The following is a 6,126-nucleotide window of genomic DNA, read 5'->3' on the forward strand; positions in this document are numbered from 1 at the left end:
AGGGGGATCCCACTTGTCAGGTTACTTACGCCTCCGTGGGTTTGCCACCACCGGCTCGTGTACATGTTAGACTCCTTGGTCTGTGTTTCAAGACGGGTTGGATGGAAAGCCCAGAGCGCCAACGTCTCGAGCATGCAGGTGCAAAAATCCCGCCACGAGTGGCGCGCGCTTCGTTCCTCGGCCAGCACGACGGCATCGGTGGGCCAACAAAAGCCTGCTCTTGTCCCGCCGCGCTAGCCCACGCTGACCAGCGCGCCGCATCGAGCGGCGGACCAGCTTGCGCCGTTCAGCATTCGACCGAGGCGCACCCGCGGCCTCCATTCACTTCCCTCCCAGCAATTTCAAGCACTTTTTAACTCTCTTTTTGAAGTCCTCTTCATCTTTCCCTCGCGGTACTTGTTTGCTATCGGTCTCTTGTCCGTATTTAGCCTTTGATAGAATCTACCACCCACTTAGGGCTGCATTCCCAAACAGCCCGACTTGTCGACGGCGCCTCGTGGAGCGACAGGGTCTGAGCTCGATGGGGTTCTCACCCTCTCCGACGCCCCTTTCCAGGGGACTTGGGACCGGTTTGTCGTTGCAAAGGATGCCTCTCCAGACTACAGTTCGCACGACGAGGCGCCACGATTTTCAAGTTGGGCTCTTTCCGGTTCGCTCGCCACTACTAGGGAAATCCTCGTTAGTTTCTTTTCCTCCGCTTAGTGATATGCTTAAATTCAGCGGATAGCCTTGCCTGATCTGAGGTCCGTTCGATCGTCCAGTCGTGGTCGGGGCGGGGTGCACGTCCCCTCCCCTCCCGCTCGCGTTAGCCCTTTCTCGACACACCAGAGCCGGGTCGCGGCGATGCCGCCGCAGAAGCCATCTCCCCCCCGTGGAGCACGCACTCCGGGGGGTCACGTTATCACCCTTGCGGCGGATTGTCGCACGGTGCCATCGCTACATTTCAGCCGACTGAGGTGGCACGATTGCCCCGCCATCGCCGCCCCCGCGCGAACGCCGGGGGCAGGCGGGAGGGGGAGGTGCACTCGGACGGCCAGGTTCGCCATGCATCCCATCCGTCCACCCTTTCGGGCGGAGGAGGGGGGCTTGGCGTGGGGGTCGTGTGGACGCTCAGGAAGGCATGCCCTTGGACGAGCTGCGGGCGCAAGTTGCGTTCAAAGATTCGATGATTCACTGAATTCTGCAATTCACACTACTTTTCGCATTTCGTTGTGTTCTTTATCATTGCAAGAGCCAAGATATCCGTTGTTGAGAGTTGTTGCTATGTATTCAATCCTCCGGGAGGGAGGGATCTCAGTCCATTTTTGGTTGTTATGTGTGCGCCTCGCAACCCTCGGAGGGGGGGCGAAAGGTTATCAAACGGCCCTGTGCCTCTCAACACGAAGGAGGGGGGACATCCTCGTGACAAGGGTGGGAGGAAGCACCCCTCCCCCGCATCCCGCCGCGCGGCCGACGGATGGCCCCAGCCCGGGCACCTCACCCACTATTTGTCGGCTCTGGCACGGGGGCGAGGCGAGGGCGGCCACCCCTCCGGGCGCGGTCCCTCGCGGTACGTCCACGGTTCACGGTATTCGTCGGATGTGTGTCAATGATCCTTCCGCAGGTTCACCTACGGAAACCTTGTGACGACTTCCCCTTCCTCTAAATGATAAGGCTAAATGAACTTCTCACAACGTCATCGACGGCGAACCGCCAACGTCGCCGCGATCCGAAAACTTCACCGGACCATTCAATCGGTAGGAGTGACGGGCGGTGTGTACAAAGGGCAAGGACGTAGTCAATGCGAGTTGATGACCTTGCGCTTACTAGGAATTCCTCGTTGAAGATCAATAATTGCAATGATCTATCCCCATCATGATGAAATTTCAAGAGATTACCCGGGCCTATCAGCCCAGGTGGTAAACTCGTTGAATTCATCAGTGTAGCGCGCGTGCGGCCCAGAACATCTAAGGGCATCACAGACCTGTTATTATTGCCTCAAACTTCCATGGCCTAGACGGCCATAGTCCCTCTAAGAAGTTGGCAACGAAGAGGATCCTTCGTGTAACTAGTTAGCAGGCTAAGGTCTCATTCGTTAACCCAACTAAGAACGGCCGTGCACCACCACCCATAGAATCAAGAAAGAGCCCTCAATCTGTCAATCCTTACTATGTCTGGACCTGGTAAGTTTCCCAGTGTTGAGTCAAATTAAGCCAAAGGCTTCACTCCTGGTGGTGCCCTTTCGTCAATTCCTTTAATTTTCAGCCTTACGACCATACTTCCCTCGGAACCCAAAAACTTTGATTTCTCATAAGGTGCTGGCGGAGTCATCGAAGTAACATCCGCCAATCCTTAGTCGGCATCGTTTATGGTTGAGATTAGGACGGTATCTGATCGTCTTCGAGCCCCCAACTTTCGTTCTTGATTAATGAAAACATCCTTGGCAAATGCTTTCGCAGTCATTCGTCTTTCATAAATCCAAGAATTTCACCTTTGACAATGAAATACGAATGCCCCCAATTGTCCCTATTAATCATTACTCCGGTCTCGAAGACCAACACAATAGGACCAGAGTCCTATCGCGTTATTCCATGCTAATGTATTCAGAGCATAGACTTGCTTTGAGCACTCTAATTTTTTCAAAGTAACATTCCTTCTGGGTGTAGCCTCACCTGTGGGAACAGTCCCGTGGGCTGGATCCCCCCTAGATGCCATAATAGTATAATCATGCATAAATTTAGCCAACATATTTTTTAGCTTAGTAAGATAGGTATTCATATTTGTGGCAATGTGTTTATAATGCATTCTGACTTGCTTCTAATGCTTTAAATGCTTCTATGTCAACTAATCCATGGTCGTCAGTGAAGTTCGCATCTCTGAGATCATCAACCATGTTGAAGTCATCTGGATTGGAAGCAGGTTGACGGGAAGGAGAGCCTTGCTCAAAAGAAAAAATATGCGAGGGTGGTATGTCGAATGACATGGTGCACAATGCAAACTATGGATAAAATTATACCTGAGTATGTTTTGATGATTAGAATGAACTCTTTCAAACGGCGTGTGTGTGACTTTTGCTTTGCATGCGACCGTCATCTTCCGGGACTTGTTTTTGTAAGAATGCCTTCGTGTGTGCTTCACAAGAACTCGACATGTTTTCGAGAGCTTTGGTTTATATGTGAATCTTTTTTTGGAGCAAAAAGGAAGTAAAGATGAAACTTTGACTTTTGCTACATACATAGTGAAGAGAAAGGGTCTTAAAGAGTTAAAAGTAAAGGGTCTAAACTTTGCCCTGAAGTTTGTAGCTTTCACTTTCCTTTTACTTCCTTTTTCACCTCAAGTATGTATCTTCTCTTGTTTGTTCCAATCAACAAGGATAATAGCCTAGCTGTTAAGGTGTTTCTTTCTTACCCTCATGGGGTGGTTCCAACCCTTTTCATGCTAGGGTTTAGAGGACCTTCTTATGCTCAGAGCGTCAGTGTCGTAGAGTTGCCGGTCGAGTTTATCTTGGTCGCTTGTCGTGATGGAGCTGTTATTATTGGGCTAGTTTGCAACACTGTCTTCCTTCTTTTGCCGTTGCTTGTGTGCAAAAGCAAGATGCGGCCTCGCTTTTTTGAGCGGACCATATATATGGAGATGGGTGCGGCCTGCACATGTAGGCCCGCTTTTCCCTTTCTCCAAAAATAGCTTAGATATCAATGTAAAGGGAGGGTGCCTTGCATGCTACTAACCTCCCAACCATGCTCTCTTATATAGAGCCCCCCTTGCATGCATGCTTGACAAGTGGTTGGGCCTTGCCCTAGGGGACATTCCGACTAGCCACACGGACTGTGTCCATCGTAGGACCCTTGTCCATACAGTTTCATCAGGTGCTTGTCCAATTAAGAAGTACTTCTTGATATTCACCAGCTCAGGCTCCTAGTCTTCACTGTCCTTATTCTTTTGTGGTTTGTCTAAGACCACAAACAATTCCGCATCAGCAAACATATCCTGCATTGACGTTGTTTGCTCTAGTGCTATTGGGTGAAAGCATGTTAACCTGTCGCGCTTTTTGTGCTAGTTAGTAGTTTCAAGTTAGCACATCTTCAAAAAGTTGGGCGTCCGGTAAATTTTTTACAAACAATATCAAAATTTGTCGGAGGTTATACATTTGGATTCCTTGTTTCAAGTGCTTTCTATTGATATATCATATGTCATAGATCTTGGAGATGTAGCTGAAGTTATTGTACTAGTTAGCATATGTCAAAATTGTGCTAGTTAGCATTGTCCGGGACATGAAAAAGCATGACAGGTTAACACGCTTTCACCCTATTATTCTGGAGAGAACAACCGCCCCCAAAATTTCCTTCTTTGTCTTATGAAAGATTTTAAAATCAACCTCTTGCAGGAGTAGAATCCATCTCATCAGCCTTCCTTAAATAACCACTTTATTGATGAAATAGATTAGCGCCTGGTGATCCACATAAAAATGAAATAACTTGACTAGTAAACAATGTCTAAACTTTTGGACTACAAAGACCATTTCCAATGTTTCATGCTTAGCGGTTGTGTAGCCCTATTCTAGCTTAGAGAATCTATGACTAGCATAATACACATGGAATATCAAATCCCATTGAGGCTGCTTAAGGATTGGCTCTATAGAAATTTTGGCGTTAAGCTCCTGGAATGCTATCTCACATTGCTCTATCCAGAGAAACTTTGCATCCTTATGAGTCAAATCATATAAAGGAATAGCTATTGTAGCAAAGCGCTGGATGAATCTTTTGTAGAAGCTAGCATATCCAAAAAATGAGTTGTCCTTTCTAGTAGATTTTGGAGCATGGGCCTTTAGAATCACTTCACCTTGTCCTCAACCATTTTAATGCCTTGCTTGCTGATCACATGATCCATCAACTGGCTTTTCTAGACACAAAATATACTCTTGAATGGATTCAAGAAAATTCTCTTCTCTTTGCATCATTAGAGCACTTGTCTTAAGAGCTGTATATGATGTTTCTCCTCATTTTACATTGTGAAATTGTCAACAAAGATTGCCATTTTTTTTTAAGGGAAGTTTGCAAAAGTCACCATCATGTAGCGTTGGAATGTAGTCGGAGAATTGCATAAACCAAATGGCATAACCAAGTACATGAATGCTCCCCACTCGATGTTAAAAGTTGTCTTTTCCTTGTCTTGTATTGCAATCGTTAACTGATTGTACCTACTATAACCATCCATAAAACTGTACATCTCTTTACCAACACCTTAGTCCAGCATTAAATTTGTGAAAAGTAATGGAAAAGGGTCTTTGTTTGTTTAGGCATTGAGCTTCCTATAATCTACATAAATCCTCAATTTCTCATTTTTCTTTGAGACAACAACAATAGACAATAGCCAATTACTACTTTCAGCTTTTGCAATGAGCCCTACCTTCAGCAAATTATCAATCTCTTCTGTAACTTTGCTTGCATAATTAGGACTCATCTTATATTTATGTATTCTTATGGGTTTTTCATTAGTTATCAAAGGGATTCCATGTTGGCGTACAATTGGATCTACCCGCTTTACGTTTGAGTGGTCCCAAGTAAGTACATCCTTGTATTCTTTCGACCATTTTGCCAGCTCTACTTTGAACACCTCTAGAAGCTGCTTGTTAACTTTCATAGTTTTGGGTTCCTCCTCCGTATCTAGATTCCATTATTTTATTTGTTGACCGTTTGGTATCGACCAACATACTTCTTCTTTCCTTAGGTTTGAGACTCCTTTCCTTTTGGCTTCGCTTAGCTGCAACCTCTCCTCTAAACCTGGTTGCAGCCTCTTCCTCTAAGCGTGTCTCATCATCATCATTATTATGACCGGCTCCGATTTCTAGTTCCTCTTCAGAACCTTGGCTTTACTTGTCTGGCTCATCTCCAGACTCTTTGGCTGCTCTTCTTAGCCTTGTCTCCTAGTTGTCTTCTACCTGGTCTAGACTTCAAAACATTGGCATATAAAGAGGACTGCTCATGTGCCTTCTCCACATCTGATAACACCAACTTTAGATCTATTTCTGTTTGTAGGAATAATATTCATTGATGCTACCATTCTTCAAATCTTTGTTATGGAATGCTTCTGGCACAATAAAACTGGTTTGGCGTCTACATTGACCTGTCTGGAACTTGTCTGGACCTT

General features: G+C 46.2%; 2 non-coding genes and 1 pseudogene across 2 annotated transcripts in view; all 3 read right to left on the reverse strand.

The window, feature by feature from the left end:
* The window catches only part of LOC147429822 (25S ribosomal RNA), a 3,375-nt gene extending 2,628 nt beyond the window's left edge, over positions 1 to 747 (reverse strand). Inside the window, exon 1 of the ribosomal RNA XR_015185927.1 lies at positions 1 to 747. This exon is cut by the window's left edge and continues 2,628 nt beyond it. This is a non-coding gene — a ribosomal RNA (25S ribosomal RNA).
* A 357-nt stretch (positions 748 to 1,104) lies between these two features.
* Positions 1,105 to 1,257, reverse strand: LOC147429823 (5.8S ribosomal RNA). The gene has a single exon (XR_015185925.1). It is a non-coding gene; the product is annotated as a 5.8S ribosomal RNA (ribosomal RNA).
* A 329-nt stretch (positions 1,258 to 1,586) lies between these two features.
* On the reverse strand, positions 1,587 to 2,875 carry LOC147429824 (18S ribosomal RNA; annotated as a pseudogene).
* Positions 2,876 to 6,126: the final 3,251 nt, after the last annotated feature.

Source organism: Adiantum capillus-veneris, chromosome 22, assembly GCF_014529385.1.
Source record: "Adiantum capillus-veneris isolate H3 chromosome 22, ASM1452938v2, whole genome shotgun sequence".
Classification (NCBI taxonomy): Eukaryota; Viridiplantae; Streptophyta; class Polypodiopsida; order Polypodiales; family Pteridaceae; genus Adiantum; species Adiantum capillus-veneris.